The 22,672-nt window shown below is 43.4% G+C and overlaps 1 pseudogene; it reads left to right on the forward strand.

Annotated features, from left to right (window-relative positions):
• The first annotated feature begins 15,391 nt into the window (after positions 1-15,391).
• On the forward strand, positions 15,392-21,643 carry LOC120644475 (annotated as a pseudogene).
• The last annotated feature ends 1,029 nt before the right edge of the window (positions 21,644-22,672 follow it).

Consider the following 22,672-nt stretch of genomic DNA (forward strand, 5'->3'; position numbering starts at 1 on the left):
AACGGGTGAAAAAAATAATTAGTTTAGGGCAGAAATGTTCTCTAACTCTTGATTTTGATGGATCCAGCGTGAAGGTGTACCAAAAACCAGTTCTTTGGTAATAGGAGGTGCTCCTGCAGATTACCTAATTCCATCGATGATACCAAAATATTTTTGATGATTGCCAAGACACACCTCCCTCTTGCTCAAATGTAGGGGATTCCTCCCTCCACCCTATTCCTTTGAGTAATCTGCTACAGCATGGGCTACCAAAAACGTAAAATGTATTATTGGTGATTGAAAGAGAAAATATATATGGTACGTGAGATAAGTAATCTGTTGGAGATGCTCTTATATTGTTGTCCGAACTCATTGTTAACAAACATATAGCTCTCCATGTTGTATTTTTAAGTGTGTAACCAAAAGGATACACGATTATGATAGTTAGGATTGTTTCACTATACCCTTACGGGGATGAAGGAACAGTTTTTTATGTGTCATTTCTTGAACATTTGCCGTATAATCTGCTGGATGAGTAATTGGTATTGGAGCAATACTCACCTTGGTCCTAGATTTTCATGTTTTGGCAATGGGATGGAAACAAATAATTACCAAGTTTTTCTGTTACAATATTTGAACAGTTAATTTGGAATTAGTATCACAATTCTTATAAAAATATTGTTAATACGATTTTTGTTGCCCTAGGAGGGATAGGAAAACGATAGCATCATGCATGGTGTATTTTTGGTTGCATACACCAAATGGTGCGTGTAAGTATGATCCTGGATGGTTCCAATAATTTTCTCATATCATATATATAGTTCATCACTCCTAGTAGATAATTATATCAATTGGAATGGCTTCATTCTGTATGAGTTGCAGAGTTGGTACGATGTATCTTATTTTTACCCAACCAAACAAAAGGATCATCAAATTCCGTTTCAAAAAAAAAGGATCATCATATAGATTGAGCCATTCCATACGTGAACCAAATGATACATGCAATGAAACGCATTCTTAGTGAATGACCACATCTTGTTTGATGAATCTATACTATAAAGATAGAAAATAATTAAAATATTTCTCACTCGGATCGGATATATGGTACCCCTCACGCTCGATTTATGTGTCGGGGTGAATAAAGGTGGAAGGAGGTGCAGATCCATGCAAATTGAATACCAGGGGATATTTCTGCCAAAAAAAACTATTCTTTTCTCACCGATGGTTCGCTTACCTGCCGCGCGTACCCGCTCGTCAGCAATCCAGAGAAGATGCTCGCTCAGCCCGCCCGCGTCCGCCGTTTCCTTCTCCCTTACCTCTGCTCCGCACGGCATCGGGCCTCACTGCCGTCGCGGAACTCGCTGAAGACGATGTTCATGGCCGCCAGCGACTGCGGCAGCGGCGGCAGGTCACGGAGGAGGAATGCGGCCTGGTTGAGCACGGGGAACGGCGGAGGAGGTCGAAGCAGTCCAGGTCATCGGCGAGGCCGCACAGGCGGGGCGGAGCCGCCTCGGGCCCCGTAGCGGCGGGGAAGACGGAGGGGTACATGGACGTGAGTAGCGCCGCCGCCTCGTAGTACGTATGGTTGGCCCGCTTTTCCGCAGCGTGCGTGGGGGGCTTCAGCGAGGTGACCGACGACATCACCAATGATAAGGAGGCGTTGGACGCCTCCGAGAGCGTGGAGGACGCCGCAGCGCCGCCGCCGCTCTCGCAACCTTAACCATCTCCAGGTCCAGCCGGAGGCCGGCCGGGATGCAGGATACCGCCATCGTCCGACCGGGAATTGATCTAACAAACAAGAAACTTGTGTGTTCTTCAGTTCGTTCTCTCTCACTCGCCGGCGAGGACGAGGAGCAAACCGAGAAACACAAGCAGCACGGGGAGGCACAGGGACTATTCAGGCTCTGCTTTGATTGATGGAATTTCAAAAAAAAATGTAGGAATTTGAAACAGAGGAAAGGGAGTAGATGTGAGCGTTTGGAACGGTCAACGGTGGAATCCTGATACTCTTGCTCCGCCCAAGACAAGTTGCTTGGCTTCTCCACTAGGATTGGTTGGGTTTTTAGCTCGGAACTAGAGAGGGAGAGAGCTAGATGAGAAGGGAATAGAGAAACGGATGAGAACGAATAGAGGAAGGGGATGAGAATAAGTGGACCAGGAGGCTCTGAGCTTTTTGGCTTACGGATCTAGCTTCTTGAGTCCACGTCTCAGTTGCAAGTAGGTAAAAGATGCATCCGCTAGCAATGCAGGGTCCACCTTTTTTTCTTCCATTTGTGGGACCCACCTAAATCTAACTTCCTGTCGGCTCGTTTGGTTAAGGGTAATTGGTGCAGAATTTTAGAGAAATGAGACTAAAATTGTCTTGTTTGTTTCGTGGGAGGGGGAGTTTCGGTGGGATGGGGAATGGAAGTTTAGAAGCCCTCCCACGGATCTCTTCCCATAGGGAGGGATTGGTAATTGGGAGGGAATTGTGCTTTGAGATGAAAATAAATTATCCCAACCGTTTAGCATGACTTATGATCAAGATTCTAAATAGCCAGACTTAATTCTAAATAGCCAGCTATAGCCACTGCTATAGTTTTTGGGATAGGAGAAAGCTAGGGTATCCATCTCTTAGCTCTAAAAGGCTAAATCTGTTAATAGCCGGCTATATCCCGTTATAGCCGGTATATTAAGGGTTATTTACACTACCAGAAAATGCCTCATTCGTCCCTGACTGTTTGTACCGGTTGTAATTTGGTCCGGTACTAAACTTGTCCCGATGCCATTTTAGTACCGGGTCCAAATTTGAAAGCCCTCAGAGCCAATTTAGTACCGGACCAAACCACCGGCCGGTACTAAATGTCGCATTTTAGTACCGGTCGGTGTTACCGGCCGGTACTAAAAAGGCGCGTCCATTTAGTACCGGTCGGTGACTTGGCCCGGTACTAAATGGTCCTCCACGGGTTGGTTCAAAAGAAAATCATCTCTCACACAGTCACATGTGATGCATAGGTGAGATGGTAAGGGAGCAACGCGCGAGGCCAGAGGTCATGGGTTCGAATCCTTGTGACCGCGCACGCGCATTTATGCGTGAAAAATTCACGTGACTTGTGACTTCATTTTTTCTAGCAATTTTTTTTCTCCCGAGGGTTCGTCAATTTTTTTCTTCATTTTTGGGCTCAAAACCATTTAGTACCGGACCGTGTTACCGACCGGTACTTAATGGACCATTTAGTACCATGCATTTTGACCGGTACTAAATGATGTCCCATTTAGTACCGGCCAACCGGCACCGGTGGGAGCCCGGTACTAAACAGGGGTTCCCGACCGGTACTAATAGGCATTTTTCTAGCAGTGTTATCCAATTAAACTATATAATTATTCTTTATTTATTGATAGTTTAGTATTGAACTTCGTCATTTGCAAAATTTAGTATTTTTTCAAAGATGTAACGAGGGAATGAAGCCCAAGACGTACTTTGGTACATGGAATTTTCTTGATTTCATGTTTATATGTAAAATTACTCATAGATTTATGCATGGTGCTGAAATAGAAATGCATAATTGTGAGAAGCTTTTTGAAGATTAGAGAGTATGCATGAACTATGATTACCATGTTTCATGGTGAAATATGGAATACTCTAGAAATTAGATACTTGTATGGTTAGATAAGTATGAGGAAAATTCTAGAGTTAGATATTTTATAATGAAATGTGTAGAAGATGGACACATGCAAAACCATATGAGCCATGGAGTCCCATAAATAGGAGCGCTTCCCTCTCCTCCTCCCATACTATGGAATAAGAGGTCTCAATGAGAAAATGACAAGGTTGCCATGTAGTATAGTAGTGTCATGGTAGGGTAGCCATATAAAGAGTGCAAAAGTCTTGTATTGTACTGAGTTATAGTGAATAAAGAGTTTAGTTTCCATATAGAGTTGGTCTCTCCTATTAGTATCTCATGAAGGTCTTTTTGATGGAGTGTAGGTACAGGGTCCACGAAAAAAGTGGTATCATAATACTTTGGTACTGCTTCTGAGTCGGTGTCAAGGTTAGGGGTACCGATTTGTCAACACATGATATTTACAGAACTGTTAAATTGGTTAGCTAGGCTATAGTCTTTCTTAGCCTCTACAAACACCAACCGCTAAATGTCTTAGCCTACTATTGCTTATGATATAATTTCCCTATCAAAACCCACACACCAAATAGGGGATATGAATTCCCTCTCCAACTCCCTCGCTTAGTTCTCTTCATGAACCAAACAAGGGACTGGGACCAAAAATCAAACTTCCAAGAGAATTCCATCCCTCAATTCCTAGGGCCCCACCAATTTCTAAGCCAGTCCAAACCAAACGGGGAGGCGTGTAAGGGCTTCGCCGCTCCCTTCCTCCATTCTCCACCCACCTCTCCCCAAAATCCCAGCACCCTCTGCCGCCGGCAATGGCACCGCGCCCGCAGAGCCCCACCGCCTTCCTCGCCACAGCACTCGTCGCCATCCTTGCTGCCTCCGCCGCGGCCTTCTTCCTCCTCTCCGCGGATGCCACCCAATTCATCCCCAACGCAGGCGCGTATGGCCGCAACAACTCGTGCTTCGACGTCTTCTACCATGAGACGACGTTCCCCGACGTGCTGAGCTACATCGGCTTGCCCAGCGTCTATGATGGGAATGCGGTGCCCTTGGGCCTATAGCTCGTGACGGTGAGCTTGGGTAGCCTCATGCCACACCCGCCACGCTGCTTCCTCAACCACGAGCACGCACCGATCGCGTCACCGAAGGCGCCCTGCGGAATGGAGTCAAAGCCCATCTCGGTTGCGCCCGCCGCCCTCTCTCCCACTCCAACCACCACCCGCCATCTCCTCCCACGCCATGCCCAAAACTCATGCCCCGTACAGCTGCAGTGCCCGCGACCGCACCGGACCAGGAGCTCGACCCCAACCAAGGGCCAGGCCACCAAACCAAAGACGTTGGGCAATGCCCTCGATGACGATGGGCATCTTCCAGAGCCCAGCCGCAAACCCGAGGATGACCCGAATCCAGGAGGGGCCACGACCCGGAAGACAATCCAGAGCCCTGCCGCGACCCCAACGGTGATCCTGGTGTCGACCCCCGCGGCGATCCGGGCGACGACCCCCACGGTGATGATCCGAGCGACGACCCCCACCGCAATCTGGGCGACGACCCCCACGGCCATGAACCTGCCGCACCATTTTTCTTTAATCTCAACCCCATGGTTATCTTAAAAGGTGTGTTGAAGATTGGTGACAGAGCCTGCAAATAGTGGGTCAAACTGAAAGAGAAACAGAGAAAGGAACAATGGCAATGCAAGATGAAAGAAAAAATGAAAGAATTGGAGCATAGGGAGAAGAAATTGGCAAAGAAAATGACTCAACAGCTGCGCACTGCTCAAACTATTGATACACCGGTTGTGCAGAGATCGGTATTGGTCTGTTACTCCTGCCAGCACGATGGAGAGGAAGCGAGAAAGCACAAGATGTCAAGAAAAAAAATGCTTAGATGGGAAACTGGGGAGGGTTGATTCTAATTCAATCACTTATATTTGTTTGTGATTCTAGAGTAGCATAGTCTTTTTCATTTTAGTAGTCTTTGATGAAACATATAGAATCCTTCTTTGTTGCTACTAATACGGAACTTTTTCCTTCCAGTAGCTTTGTTCGAAACAATCTGGAAACTTCCATTGTAGAGCACCAAGGGCAATCAGATATATGGTGATGAATATAACAATAGTTCTTCATTGTGAAGAAAGAATAGCTAATTTAGGAATAAGAAATTACATGTCCGAATTCAGTTGCTACAACTGCATTTCTAAACTACATCTTTGTAGGTCTTCGAACACAGCCCCACCATCCCTTTTTGCTAGGTTTCCTCTGCAGTTGCTGGAGCAAGCTAATTTAATTATTCGATGCATACCTCAGTTTCCATATAAATTTGTTCATTGTCTGTTGTACCAATAAAGTTTACGGTGCAACAAAAATCACAATTATACCATTCCAGTATGTTTTCCTGTCAAGTTGATGCTTCTTTACAAAACTGGGAGTAGTCCTTACTGTTGTGGTTGAGCTGATGGATTTTATATATTTGATACCCTAAGCTCAGATAATTACAGGGAACCTATCAACTGATGTTGCCTTTCCTATTTTTCTCCATCAAAATCCATATCTTAGTTTCCTTTAAGAACATAGTTATTTTTTAGCTGGCTTGTCATCTTGTCGGCAATTTCTGTTTTGCTCATCAGTATCCTCTTGGTACCAAAAACTGTTTAGTAGTTACAACTGGCAAGTAGCAGATTTCTACTTTGTTGCTGGAGTAGTGACCTACTACCTAATGCATAACCTTAATCCCTATAAAGTTTTTTTTGCAAGAAATTTTCTAGTCAGCTTCCTGCAAGCTTATTCTAGACAATGATATCTGACTTTACCTTTGATTTGCTTGAGCTTCAATTGACTGTCTGTTGTATGTAAATATCGGTACTATTACTAACTTTACCTTTGATTTGCTTGAGCTTGAACAATAGAGATAGATCTATTCCCCTATCAGCGCACCTGGAGCAGATATCATGGGCGGGTGGTTTGGCTGATCTCCGGGCTGGATATTCAAGATGATTAGAACTCGAAGGCGACACTCCCATCATGGTGACCAGAGCGGCAACAGCTGTGCCGACGGATGAATAACAACAAGATTGATTCTGAGCTGCACAGGGGTGTTTTTCTGAAGCTTCCTTTGTTCTGTGAACTGATCATTCTGAAAATTTTGTTCTTCTATTCTATTAACTGGGCATTGTGGAGCAATGTGTGGGCGTTTGGGACAAGGTGTGCTCCTCGAGCTGCACATCGATGTTTGTGTTACTGGTGTGTTTTTTTTTCCACCTGGGTGGTGTTCACTGTTCAGTGTGTCAAATATCCACTAGTAAGTGAAATTCGAACTTTTCATGAGCTGCAGAAAGTGCTATGTTTTGGCTTGTATTAAAATTGTTGGATTATTTTTCTGTATTATTTGACATGTAAGAGAACATTGCGTGAATAAGTGAGATCCGAACGAGTTTTAACTACTATATTGGAAAGGGCCTTAGGAACCGGTTTTCTAACCGGTTCTTCAAAATCGAGATCCTTGGGGTCCATTTAGGACACCAAGTATTTTAACCGGTACCTTAGGCAACCATTGGTACCGGTTGGAAAGACCAACCGGTACCTTTGAGGCTGCCACACTGACGCAAACGGGCAACATCTATGATACCGGTTGATCTTTCCAACCGGTACCAAAAAATTTTACTCATTTCTCCATAATCTAGTTTTATTTATTTTGTAAATTCTTTCATAATTGCTACGCGTACTCGAGCTCTATAGTACTATATGCCATTGGTCCTGTTCGAGTTCAAAGAATATTCAAAATTAACTAAAAGTCAAAGGCAAACATATAATTAAGTTATTTAGCTATAATAATATATTTACAAATATACAAACAACACGACATCACATTTAAAAATATTTACAAATATACAAGTCATGTTTATAGTGCAAGTACTAGGCCTCTTACGACGTTGAAGCGGACACTCTATTGATGTGACCGTGTGGTAGAACTCACCTCTTGGATTCAGAATCTCCCTCAAAATGAACCCTGCGAGCTGCTAGCACACGGCGTTAATCCGATCAACACTGTAAACTTCGTCCTTGATTTGACTCCATAATTTTGGAAAAAAGGATCGATATGTTAATTCATCGCGTTAGTATAATTAGAAAAAATGTACTTGTGAATGGTTTGTGCATACTCTTTGACTCTTCATAGTAGACCTCCCGCATGGAGTTAGAAGATGCACAAACTCGCATATGTAGTACCCAAACCAATCAGTTCCTTGTCTTTATCTCGCACACTTTAGGAGAAATAAATTAGTTATTCAATATTTGTGTATGCTAATATAGAACAATTGAGATTACTTAGAAAAAGATTCGCGACGCAACATACCGAAAAATCCATTCTAACGTTCAGTTCCTCCCTCCATTGACAGGCTCCTTTGTTCTTTTTTCACAAATTGTTTCCACACCCTGCGCTTAGAATTAAGTTTGATATTGAATAATTGTTTTAAACATAAAAAGGATTTGGTTGTGCAAATTGAACTTACCTGTTCAGTGGGTCTAAGAAGTGTTGAATTGGCTCCTTTGGGCACCTCATAGAGTCGAACACTACAAGATTGCCGCTCCCTATGTTAAGTACTAGCAAAATCAAATGATAACTGCAGATATAGATACACAAGCATATATACATGCATTAGACTTAGCATTTATTTAGAAATATAAAAGAGGTACAAGTCAACCAAGACTTATCCATAGTTGTAGGGTATCATTATATAGGATTTGTAATGTTGGCGCATCAGGGAATGTTACATGTTTTGACACGTCTCCTTGTAATTTTTGTTAAGAACTTTCTGGTTGACTACCAACAGCATCATGAAGCCCACCTGATACTGCCATCCTTCTTTTCGGCATCTTTGAATCTCCATGCTAAACGATAAAATATAAATTATATAATGCACAAAGATACTTTCGTTGCTAGTTAACAAAAAGTATTAATTTAGAGATAAGTGATACTTACAGAACCCAAATGGTGATGATAGAGACGTCCAGGATTTGTCGACGGTATATGTGATGTAGAAGTTCGAAGCCCACCTAGAAATCGTCCTCCCTGCGGAAGAAATCCTGGTTACGATACTTGACTCCAAATATATTCATTTCTTTTTTCAACATCTACAGGTACCATTTATGCAAATTGTACATCTGCGTGCCTAGACTAATCTGCTCCTCGTCAGTGATGGAAATTTTTTCATACTCGTATGGAACACAACAACTTGAGCCCTTGGGATATCCTCCATTCTTCCCTGTGCCTGCTCAAACGTTAGTCCTGTTTCGAGAAGAAATTCCACCGCGTGTTGGTCTGGCGCCCTTGGCACCACGAGGGGCTCGAATTCCTTTTGTTGTGTGTCTAGCTGAGGAACGGTCTTTCCATATTTCTTATTTCTCTGCTGGTGGGCCTTTATCAGCGTCCGGTTGTAATCCGAGGGTAATTTTTTTGGTGGTGGCGGGTTGTTCAGGCCTGCATAAACCTTTGCTGCTATTTGTGGATCTACTGGTACCCTCTTCTCTGGGATTTTAGGTTTGACACGATCTGTCACCTCCTTTTGAACTATCTCTCTCGTTTTCTCGTTGGTCCTCTCGTAAGCCAATTTCTTCTTAGGGCCTATTTTCTTTCCGAGCATTTTCTGCTTCCTGTTTGTCGGTCCAGATGGTGGGAGGGATGTCTTTTTCTTTCCTTTTTTTGGTGCTGGAGGAGTTGGAGTACTCTTGGCCCTTTGCCCAGGCGGAGACAGTGCTGAGGGAGGTTGTGAGGAGGGATCGCGATCATCATTATCACAGTTGGGCTGAGAATGGGGATCCACGGGAGCCGTTGTGTTTCTAATAAGTTTGATGTCGGCCTTGCGCCATAGAACGCTCCCATGGAGTGCATCTCCCATGTCTTCTCTCTGTCCCCTCCAGAGAAATCGAGCTCGTGATTCTCATTGTCTCCACTCATTCCAACTATCTGCTCGACTGTGATGGAGGCGTAGCCAGGGGGTATTGGCATTCCATGAATTGTACTAGCAGGATTCACTAGTAGGGTTGACTCATATGCTACATGAATGGTTATATTCTTAGCTTGCACATGTAGCTCGCATGCTATTGAAATGGTGATATCATCCACTGGGTACCTTTGGTGCTCCACCGGTGCTGCCTCAATCTGGGGGTGCTCAGCTGTTACGTCGGGCGCCGCCGTGGATGCAAAGCTGCTACATCGCTGAGAGGCCGGGCTTATCACAACATCCGACTGCTGTGACCCAGCAATGGCCCTTTGCTGGCTTAGAGCATGTTGTACTGCCTCATTGACCCTTGCGTCCATCTGAGATTCCAGCGACACAACTTTTTTGTTCATCTCTTCTTGTAAGGCATGGATTTTTCTTGTCCTGTTCTCTTTCGATGAGTCTTGTATGAGCTATCTCCAGTCCAAGAAACTTTCCATGGGACCACACCGATGCCGCGGGGTCATCCAAAGTGTTTGGGATTCTTTAACGCCTTGGTCAGCTCATCATTCTCCCATTGAGGTTGGAACGTTCCTTGTTTGGCCTCATCTACTGTTGTGACCAGATCGTGGGCCACTTCTTGCATATGCTCAAGCACGACCAAAGTTCCATCCGTTTGATTTAGTGTTACACCATTAGCAAATAACTACCACTTCGATCTATCCGGATGCCTCTATCCATAAGATCCTGCTCCATCTTCTGCCATTTCCTAACTGCCTTCTTATACCCACCCGCCCCAAGGTGGTGGCTGTACTTCTTGTTTCCCGCATTCTGGTCTTTTCAGATTTTTCTTGTGCATCCTCAGATAGCTTGTACTGTTTAAACTCCTCCCAGTAAGGTTTAACCTGAGGAAGATCATTCTAGTTTGGTTCCTTATCCTTCTTGACGTAATTGGCAAACAACTTCTTCTTGAATGTTGCAAATGCAACGGCCATATTTTCAAGGCACATTGCTTCACAAGTTCTTCATCTACTCCTTCAGGAAGAGTGAACATATCCTTCAATTCTCTCCATAGTATTTCCTTCTGGTGTGGGGGCATGGTGTGTTGTTGTTCTTCTGGATTGTTTGATTTCTAGAGTCTTGTGGTGATCGGAATTCTTGTCCGAACAATAACCCCACATTGGGTGACAAACTTGGTGCTAGCAGCCTCTGGAGCACATGGACAACCCTCTACATCCACTTCTGTGACGACCCGTCTTCCCTCTAGTTTTTAGGTCGGCCGATGTCTCCCTTTTGACTGGCTCGTCTTCGATCCAGAGGATGTCTAAATAGAAGAAAATATATGTTAATCGCAAAACTAATATAGTTAAGTCACCATGCATAATTAAGATACGTACTGGAACCAGCTGCTGGGCGGGCGTCGGGGCAAAATTATCATCTTGCATAATTACTGATCACATATATATAGATTTAGCACAAGCTTTGTGAGTGTTAGTTCTAGAATTAGCTCTTGAGAGAGTGTGAGAGCAAGATGTTGTTGCCTTGTGCATTGGTTCTTCAGTGAACCAAACTAGTATCTTGGTGAGCCGGCCTTTGGAGTCTTGGAGACTCTCCGGCACATCTTTAATCCTCCGACTTGGTGTGCAGCAGCGTCGACAACTTTATATGGGGGACATGGAGATCCCCATCGAGTTCTTGGTGGTACCCATGTACTTCCTTCATATTGTAAAGAAAATTATTTTAATTTTTTCTTAAGTCAAACATTTTAAACTTTAACTATAAATAAAATTTTTTGGATCGAGTTTGAAAATATAAAAGTGATATAAGTAGCAGATTCATCTTGAAATGTAGTTTCGTTAGGAAAGCAAACTAGTTATGAAACTAACAACTGACAGCCGCCACCTCACCGGGAGGCATCGAGTTCTTGGTGGTACCCATGTACTTCCTTTATATTGTAAAGAAAATTATTTTAAATTTTTCTTAAGTCAAACATTTTAAACTTTAACTATAAATAATTTTTTTTGGATCGAATTTGAAAATATAAAAGTGATATAAGTAGCAGATTCATCTTGAAATGTAGTTTCGTTAGGAAAGCAAACTAGTTATGAAACTAACAACTGACAGCCGCCACCTCACCGGGTGCCATCGAGTTCTTGGTGGTACCCATGTACTTCCTTCATATTGTAAAGAAAATTATTTTAAATTTTTCTTAAGTCAAACATTTTAAACTTTAACTATAAATAAATTTTTTTGGATCGAGTTTGAAAATATAAAAGTGATATAAGTAGCAGATTCATCTTGAAATGTAGTTTCGTTAGGAAAGCAAACTAGTTATGAAACTAACAACTGACAGCCGCCACCTCACCGGGCGGCATCAAGTTCTTGGTGGTACCCATGTACTTCCTTCATATTGTAAAGAAAATTATTTTAAATTTTTCTTAAGTCAAACATTTTAAACTTTAACTATAAATAAATTTTTTTGGATCGAGTTTGAAAATATAAAAGTGATATAAGTAGCAATTCATCTTAAAATGTAGTTTCGTTAGGAAAGCAAACTAGTTATGAAACTAACAACTGACAGCCGCCACCTCACCGGGCGGCATCGAGTTCTTGGTGGTCCCCATGTACTTCCTTCATATTGTAAAGAAAATTATTTTAAATTTTTCTTAAGTCAAACATTTTAAACTTTAACTATAAATAAATTTTTTTGGATCGAGTTTGAAAATATAAAAGTGATATAAGTAGCAGATTCGTCTTGAAATGTAGTTTCGTAAAAGTATATGTTGACTATATTTTATAAATTTTTTATAGTAAAAAGTTGGTTGTCAAAATTGTTTTTAGAAACCGTGTCAATATTCGAAACGACTTCCTTTACAATATAAAGGGAGTACAAGTTAGCGGCCTGAATTAGCACGTCTGAACAGACGAGGGAGATGATTAATAGTGTAGAATGAATAATGCAATGCTAGCCCTGATTACCACAAAACTGAAAGTGAGCTGGCACCAAAGTACGGGTAAACAAGAAGCAGAAGGGGGCATGTGCCATGCGGACTCGCGTTAGTTCTGTGCCGCTCCGTGACCCTCCACTATGCCTTCCCGACAGCGACGCACGGGCACCGGCAAAGAGGAGACGGAAGCTTTCCTCCCGCGGCTCTGCAGCGGAGCGGAGAATGGCGTGGGCACAGGCAGCACCTCAACGACAGCCAGAGCAATGCAATAGGAGCTCGGTGAGCCCAAGAACAAATGCGAAGAGGAAGGTAATCCCAGTCACGCTCTGCGCGCGGGATGCACGCCTGCACAACCTGCAAGCACAGATGGATTCCCTTTCCACGGAGCCAGGCTGAGAGTCAATTTTGCATTGCCAGAGCATAGATTAGTGGGCTGTCCAGTCAGCCAAACAGTGCTAGGCTGCATTTCGCTTAATAATAGGCAAAATAGGCATCTGGACCGCGTGCAATATTTGGTTGCTTTGAGAAAATGGAAGGAAAAGATAATTGCTAATTGATGGGTGGACCGCTGTCTTCCTTTTCCTTCATTGCTGGGCGCTCCAACTGTGGTAGCCAAGCTCTCTCAGTGGGCGGTCATCCAAAGTGCTCATATATATGAAATGAAAAGAGGTTCTCAAAAGAAAAAGATATATATGAAATGAAAAGAATCGAACCCACATATAATGGTGACCGATAAAACCACTAGCGTGGACGATATATGTACGCAAGTTCCAACCCCTTTTAATAATGGAGTTTATGCCTTTGTGGCTGCCTGACTGGCACGCTAGTGATGCACGCGTGGGTAGCGGGTTACAACAAATTGAACAAGGACACAAGCTGACAAGCACGACGGTATCATGGCTTGGATGACAAGGACACAACCTGACAGCTTGACAAGCACGTGGGTGGTGTGGATGATGGATTGCGACCATTGACAAGCACGAGGGTGGTGTGGATGACAAGGACACAACCTGACAGCCTGACAAGCACATGGGTGGTATGGATGATGGATTGCGACCTCCGATGGTACCGTCGTGCTTGTCAGCTTGTGTCCTTGTTCAATTTGTTGTACCCCGCTACCCACGTGCACCACTACCGTGCTAGCCAGGCAGCCACAAAGGCACAGACTCCATTATAAAAAAAGGGTTGGAACTTATGTTTATATATCATCCACGCCAGCAGTTTTATTGATCACCTCTCTTATATGATTTGGTTCAAAGTTAGTTTATGCGTACTCTTGAATGGAACCTTATACTACCACATACGTCATGGGGAAGCCACCTCCAACCAAGAAGCATGCATAGCATGCATCCATACCACTTGCACTCAAGGTGGCTAAAACTATCTATGTGGTTTTCTATGCATTTTTTATTGGTGTAGGTGTTTTCTTGACCTAGCAACAAATGAATTAAACTCGTTAAAACCCGTGCATGATTTTGTGATTGGCAAAGCATCACATCGTCATCCAAGAATGTACTGATTCTGCGCAATGCTTTCATGCGGTGGGCCAAAGAGATTTCATTAGAAATGATCTTGAAGAGGAATTGTTTGTTTACTATGATAAGTTCTGGGGAAATGCACATTAGTGATTTGTCTGGTATTGTCTCATGTGGCTCAAGTGTCTTAAAGCACCTACAATCTAGAACTACTAGAAAAACAGTTATCGGTCCAACCCAAAACTATAGGATTGAGTTGGTACCAGGTCCAATTCAATCGGTATTTTTAAGGTAGATGGTAGGCTATGGAGACCTTTACTATTGGGTGGTAATAACATCATCTGGTACTATAAGCTATACAAAAGGGGTCTCCACGGGTTAATTTAAAATGAAAGCATCTCTCTCCCAATCACAACTGATATGTGAGATGGTAAGCATGGTACATGCGAGGCAAGAGGTTCCAAGTTTGAATCCTATGCACCGCACGAGCGTCTATTTGGCGTGAAAAATTGGACCTTCTCCCACATTTGAAATATATTTTAATTTTTTTTTGATGTCTTACAGTTAGTATAATTGGTAATACCAACCGGTACTAAAGGATAACAACCGGTACTAACACCCTTTTTGACCTGGTATACTGATGACTTTTTCCATGTAGTGTAGGTAGGATGAGGCTAGCTTATAAGTTTTTATGTTCCACACATACATATAGCACTTCCAGATTAGTGAACATCTTTACAAAAATAATGAACGAACAAAAGGATAATGGAGGTGCTATGCATATGCTAGCTTGTCCTGAGCGAGGCGAGCTATATATAAGCGAATTTTGAACACGAAGCACACGGTGGCTCTTGTGTCACTTGCACAGGACGACGTTTCAGAGATTTGAATGGTTATCTTTTTGTCTATCTGAAATGATTTCTAATTTAATTTGTTTTAAAAAGAGTTGTAGGAGGCGATACACCGGTTGGCAAAAGTGTCTTTTTCTCGGGGCTAGGGAGCTGCATCACGATTGTCGTCATGCAACCAAACCTACATAAACGTGGTTATAAAGCAAATAAATAGTATGAGATAATGACCCCCCAAGAGAGAGAGAGAGAGAGAGAGATTCTCTTGTACTCCATCCATCCACTTTTGATAGCTATATTTCAAAACCTCAAATGTTTAAAAATGATAGATATATTTGCAATTGGCATAGACTATGTCAATAAATAACACTAGTAACAAGAAGTTTCCAGTTAAAATATTGGTGGACCAACAGAAAAGTCCGTGTTGCATTTATTATATGATAAGTAAAGTTATTTTTTTTGGTTATTATATCAAGGTGAAATATAGCTATCAAAAATGGATGGAGAGAGTACTAGTGCAATCTGCTTCATTATTTGTTCCATATGGGCAGCTACGACTACGAGCTCTATAAATGAAAGCTAGGGCCTATAGATATCAGAGCGAGATGCACCACCAATAACTGAGAACTAGGTCAAGTACAGAGTTGGAATGAGTAGTGCAATCAAGGCTACTAGTCCTGTTATCCAGAAGATTGGCAGCCCAATGGAGACCATTGCTACCACAGGCGCTGAAGATTGCCCCTTTGAACCATCCCTTTGGGATGATTTCTTTGTCACCTACGCCCCTTCTATCTCCCAGGCATAGACACATCATCTTGGTCTCCAGTCATATTGATTGGCGCTGCATGTCTAGGTCTCTATTAATTATGCTGTCTGCGTGTGTCTGCATGCAGAGATCTGAGAAGTGGATGAGAGAGAGGGCGGCTCACCTCAAGAAAGAAGTACGCCGTATGTTTGATGCCCACAATGGCCTGAGTGTGACCAACGCATTGATACTTGTGGATGTGCTCGAACGCCTCGGCATAGACAACCACTTCGAAGAGGAGATTTGTGCGGTGTTATGCCGTGTCCACAGCGAGAAGCAAGAGTTTGATAACTCCAAAGAACTACATATTGTGGCCCTCAGGTTTCGTCTGCTTAGGCAACATGGCTTTTTTGTATCCACAGGTACCTAAGTATGGCAAACTAATTAAAACATTCCGGTATATTTAATTTCTAGAGTGTATGGGATTGTTCCTTGATATAGAACTAAGCCTGGTTAAATCAGTTCCTGTAACAACAAAACTGAACCAATAACCAACCGCCAGATAGCACAAGAATTTCAGCCGACCCAATAGAACACAAACGATTTAACCTACATTTTTTTTGGTTTACTCAGTTGAGTCGGTTTGTTTATTGGGTTTCCGGGAATTTTCTCTCAGCCCCAACTATAACTTGGTATAATCCCATTGACTAGATATCATATATTTGCGCTCAATCACCAATTTTAAAATTATATTAGTCATTATGTTCCGGGCGGTCATGCATATAAACTTGAGCACGCAAAAATGTATGAAAACGTGTCCTACAAGAATTTTTCATGAATATGCATGCAGATGTGTTCAACAAGTTCAAAGAGGGCTGCTGAGCCTGTACAATGGGGCTCACATGGCAGTGCTAGGTGAGGATGTCCTTGATGATGCCATCACCTTCACCAGGTCCCATCTAAAGGCAATGAAAGGCAACCTTGGGTATCCAATTGCGGGCCAGGTTGCCCGTGCCCTAGACATCGCACTTCCTCGCTACATGCCTCAACTTGAGACCATACACTACATCATTGAATACGAGCAAGAAGACGTGCACAACGCGACCATACTTGAGCTTGCAAGGCTGGACTATAACCTCAGAAGGTCCGCCCACCTCAAGGAGCTTCGGACCTTTTGCTCATAAGTCAATATCTTTAACGGTTGATCTGTATATATGTGTATAATTAATCACTACAATGAATTCGTTAACAGAATGAAAGGTAAACACCATACCATCAATTTCGTGGACACTTCATTATTTTACTAGTTATGTTTTAGGGACTGTGATTCCAGTATAGATATACTGGCGTTTAGAAATCTCGGCACGCATGGTTTACATGGACAGATGTGATAAAAAAAAGGATGCGTATTGAAAGGAACCAGGTTCTTGGGACAAGAACCTGACTCCCTGTACCATTGTAATTGCTCCCTGAATCAACAGGCAATTGTGTACAGAACTCATCTCAGTCGAATATCAAATCTATACCAAGCATAAATCATTATTAAACGCGTTTTTGAAATTAGAAATTGTATTACCACTATGACCCAACAAACTTTAAACTTAAACTTATACATGACAACCTAAACAAAATACTTATCACTACTTATTGGGGTGGGGTGTGGGGAGTGGGGGGGGGGGTTGCAAATCTGATGTACACGAATGGGTCTTTTTCACACAAAAAGTAATAAATGCTTGTGCTCCATCAATTTCTCTCTATATTGCGGATGTATCTGGAATATGAAAATATAAGTTTAAACTCATAGATTTGATTAGTGTATTTTTTTACTATTTAAGCATCTCTATCTTAACAAGTGATGTGAGTTTATAAACTTGACCTGTGTAGATGGTGGAAGGATATCTATGAGGATGTGAAGCTACCCTATTCTCGGGACCGATCCGTGGAGATGTACTTTTGGGCCTTTGGAGCGTTCCAAAGGGAGCACAACTCTCGTGCGAGAATACTATATTCCAAGATGACCGCATTCATAAGCCTGATGGATGACACCTATGATGCCCACGCTACCTTTGAGGAGTGTGAGTTTTTCAATGAGGCTATACAAAGGTAACATTTTTATTTACCCTAACATTTGTTAGAAGCAGAATGATTAATTACCTAACTCTGCATGTCACTCTAGCATCCCTTTATTTATCATCCTCTCCACACCATATCGAGTGTTACACATGCTATTCGCAGCTTAATTGAGAACGAACAGTGTAACTAAGTATTGTATGCACAATCATTGTTATCCTCAGATGGGATGAGAGCGCGGCTTCTATTCTACCTGAGTATCTGCGAGTGTTTTACATCAAAATATTAAGCACTTTTAAAGAATTCGAGAATATTCTCGACCCAAGTGAAAAGTATCGTGTGGGTTACGTCCAAACAGCAGTAAGTATCCTTTACTAATACCAGCCAGAATCCACAAGTTCAAATTAATACCCGGACGTATGTTTCTGCATAATTTAGCGTAGACTTTAGTATGTGTGGATGAGGTAAAACAATCAAGTCTATGATATTATTGGGTAGATCGAGTCACCTGCCATTTTCTTGTGTAGTTTAAATTGTTGTCAAAATATTACCTTGAGGAGGCCAAATGGTGCAATGAGAAATACATACCGAGCTTCAAAGATCAGATAGAAGTTTCCTCCATGTCATCATCCATTCCAGTACTAGCCCTTGCGGCACTGATGGCTGCGGGTGATGAAGCAACCAATGAGGCAGTCGAGTGGGCAAGCGGTATACCTGACGCGGTTCACGCCTGTGGAGAGATTGGTCGCTTACTCAATGACATCTCGGCCTTCAAGGTACTACTACTCTACTTTAAGAGATACTCCTTTTGTTTTTATTTATATGTCGTATTAGGTTTGTCTTATGTCAAATTTGAAAATTTTTGACAAAACTTGTAGAAAGAAATGATAATATTTACAATATCAAAATTTTTCATTGAATCCATCATAAAAGTATATGTTGATAGTGCATATGTTGGATAGTATAGTTGTTGTTATATTTTTCTTTAGAATTAGTCAAAATTAGTAAAGTTTGACTTAGAACTGTTGAAGTGAAAATCCCCACCAGATAGGATCTCGCGCTCCACATATGCTAGGGCCGCGGAGATCTGCTTCGCTCCGAGTACCGAACCCAATCGGCGCACGTACGGTGCGCTCGGCATACCAATCAATTTGATCTGCAATTGACAAGGGAGGTAGACGTTAAATTTCGGGGGAGCCGATATCAGTGGCACGGGCGGATCGGCTATCGTCCGGCCGATTCACGGGGAGACAAGCCACGCCTAGGATGACGCAACCTGCAGACAACACCCGGATCCCACCTCGATCGGCTATGGTCAAGATGACACGATAAGAGCGGATAGCAGGCGGAACCATGCTAGATAACTTGCGACGCAAACTTAAAACAAACTAAATTAAACGAGTCAACCTAGCAGGATCTAAGCGTATATTGATAACTGGTGGTAAAAGCAACGACGAGCTAGACTAACGGATCAAATTAATCTAACAGATCGCCAACTTTTACCAATAACTTGGTGAGCAGACTAGACCCCGCTGAACGGATCTAGAGAGCTCAATAACTAGTGAATAGTTAGACCCCACCAGACGGATCTAACGTGCTCGGTAACTTGTGAACAGCTAGACCCCGCCGGACGGATCTAGCATGCTCGATAATTTTGAGCGTCATAGATGGAGGAAGAAGCGATGCGCCATCAACCTAAACCCATCTACGCAACTCTACTCGGAACTTTTCAACAAGCGATGGAACATACCTACTGAGAAGAACTCGTAAAGAGAAAAACTACTGCATCTTGGGCAAAGCTGCCGTGTGAAAAAGTAGATGTGCTGAAAACGTAGAGTTTTGGTTGGATGTGGTTGATCAAGTTTTACAAGAGACGTAGGTCTGATATTTATAGCATAAACCTAGACCCCGATGCCGATACGGCGAGATACTTCATTTACAAGAAACAAATTTTCCTAAACAAACAACTCAACTCTACAAGATAACTTTGCTAACATCATCTTGCCAGCTCTTTCTTAGCTTCGTTGGCTGTGACGCTCTTCCTGGCCCACGGGCCCAAATGCGCTCATCATTCTCCTTCGTCGGCCCATTCTTCATTGGCTGCCTGCTCATCATATTGACACATGCTAAAAAATAGTGTCAACAAGAACGAACCTAATTTGATATGTTAATAAAAATGGAGGGAGTATTGCATCCGTCCTAAAAACAATGGCATGATAGATTTGTCTTGGGTAAAACAATCTTAGAATTGATCAAGTTTATAGAAAAGAGAGTCAACATTTATGACACCAAATAGATATACAATGCATTTGGTATCACATACATAAACTTAAGATGGTTTGCCTTAGAACAAAAATACAATGATTCTTTTGGGATTGATGGATTAACTTCTAGATCAAGGATAATTAACCCCCTCTTGTCTGTAATTCAAGTACCTCCAGTGTGACATCCCGGCCCAGGATGAATTTGAGCCCACTAGTGGCCCATGTATGAGTGGCATGGTATGCGTGGAAAGTTGTCCTACCTTGCTAGTTGAGAGTGAGGTTCACCAACATATAACCCGAAGTGCTAAGTGCATTTCAACCCATGGGTTGACCCTTTTACACGAAGCGAAGATGAAAGCATAAGTGGGGTTGGTGTGAGCGTGTGTTTTACTCAGCGTGAGAGTAAGACTGAGCTAGACATGGACATATGGCGCATGGCGCATGTAGATACTTGTGTGGTCACTAGACATGGCATGTGTACCGGTACTAGACGCATGGATGACTTGTGCTAAGAGGGGAAGTTCATGGTCGATTACCATAGTGTGTGGGTACGTTGCCGACTAGAACGTCGGGTCCTTTAGGGGGGTGTATGTGATATCCCGGCCCATGATGAATTTGATTCCACTAGTAGACCATGTGTGTGTGGCATGGCATGTGTGGAAAGTTGTTCCACCTTGCTAGTTGATTGTGAGGTTCACCAACATATAAACCTAAGTGCCAAGTACATTTCAACCCCTAGGTTAACCCTTTTACGTGAAGCGAGGACGAAAAGCATAAGCGGGATTGGTGCGAGTGAGTGTCTTACTCAGCGTGATTGTAGAACTGAGCCATATTAGGGACTGGGGTATACATCCGGCAGATAGTCATGATGCCTAGTACATTGCAAACCTTTGCTTCAACTCAAAGAAAGGGACCTACCTAGGATTTGGATTTCTGTGGATGCAAATCCATCAACTTATATATAGATGCATTTATCTGCACAGAAAGGCCGGAAGAACAAGAATGACGTCGCTAGCTCCCTGGAGTGCTACATGAAGGAGTATGGCACTAGAGGAGAGGAGGCCGAAGCAGCCCTCTCCGCAATGGTGGAGCATGCCTGGAGGAGGATCAACAAGGCGTGCATGGAGATAGATCGAGGGCTGCTGCCAGCAGTGAAGTTGGCCGTAATCAACCTAGCCAGGTCAAATGAGATCGTATATTGCAGAGGAAACGATGCCTACACCTTCACCGGCGACCTCGAGGGTCTGGTGACGTCCCTCTTCCTCAAGCCCGTCCCCATTTAAATGTTCTCTCTTAAGATGGTTTAATTTGCTTGGTTGTGTGCTTTGTCATGTTTCACGTTCACGTGTGTGTCGGGTGTGGAAGGTCGACACGGTGCTTGTCGTGAGTATCCCCCTGGAGGCTGGAGCAAAAATGGGGACACCTTAACAGCCTTGTGTATTGTATTGTTTTCTTTTGGATGCATGAAGAAATCATGGAATGGCTGCCACCAGTGTTTAAGCAGCAAAAACATCCCACACTGTGTTTTAATCACGACAAATGTCGATATCATAATTAAGAAGCTTCAGTGTAAGAAGCTTCTGACCCTCAGATGTTGTACTTTGGAGACGGCAGCTCTACATTTCTTCACTTCACATGGATACTCCTTCAATATACAGATTACCTTTGAATCGGTCATTGAACTTTTATTTGTATGGGTCCAGCAGTAAGCTATTACTTGTAATAGTTGTAACAAGTCTTTCGTCTTTATTGAGAGATGGTTGAAGCATAATATTGTTCCATTATCTAAAAAGGTATTTAAATAATCGCTCGCACTGAAAGTGAGACACCACGGTGCTACAATCTCTACTACTAAAAATTAAAATATGCTTAAGCAGGATGAAATCTTCCGTCGTGTGTCGCTAGGTGCGATCCCCAGGTTTTGTCCAGCCGCCTCTATTGACCGTGAGGACCAATGGTGGTCAATCCAAGTTATGATGAGTGATTGACAACCGTTGCGTGTCGATACTTGCCTTGATTGTGAAGTGCAGATGCAGGGTGTGACGTGGCAGTCGACGGTGCGAGGTGAAGGCCAAGTGAAAGGTTCGGGGATGAACGCGAGTAGACTTGGGCTGAGGGATCCAAAGAGGCCGGGCAGAGTCACGGGCGGCTCACATGGTGCATGAATGCGACGACCGCGACGTGCTCTGTCAATTCCGTGCTCCCGGTTGGTGGACGACCGGAGCGGGAGCCGGGCCGGCGAGGCTGGGCACCCATCGGTTGGTCCAAAATGCTGGGAGGAACGGGTGGACGAAGTGACAGGTGGGGCGCGACCGCGTGCGCGAGAAGCTTTCACATAAAAGCCAAGCAACACGGCGCAGGCGGGGGAAGCAAAGCGCACGTTTGCTAGCTAGCTTGTGCAATCAATGTAAAAGTTCGTGCCACGAAGTCGCATCGTAATTTTTCGCAACGAACACACCCAATCCGCCCAATTGGACCCTAAACTCATGTTTTGATGCGTTTTGTAGTGTTTGGGTGCTTTTGGGATCGTTTCGTCGCCTTACGAATGAGTGGGGCTGAAGCAATTGCGATGCGGGTGCGGCATCCACCATGTTGATGTTCGGGAAGGGCATCTTATCAACCTTCATCTGGTTCCGCATATACACCAGACGCCCTTGCTCAATGGCGTTGGGCCGAGTCGGCAAGGACGATGGCGAAGTCAAGTAGGCAGCCCATGCGACAACGTTGGGCCGAGTCGGCAAGGACGATGGCGAAGTCAAGTAGGCAGCCCATGCGGCAAGCGCGCGTAAAAGATTCG

The sequence above is a fragment of the Panicum virgatum genome, chromosome 8K (assembly GCF_016808335.1).
Source record: "Panicum virgatum strain AP13 chromosome 8K, P.virgatum_v5, whole genome shotgun sequence".
NCBI classification, from domain to species: Eukaryota; Viridiplantae; Streptophyta; class Magnoliopsida; order Poales; family Poaceae; genus Panicum; species Panicum virgatum.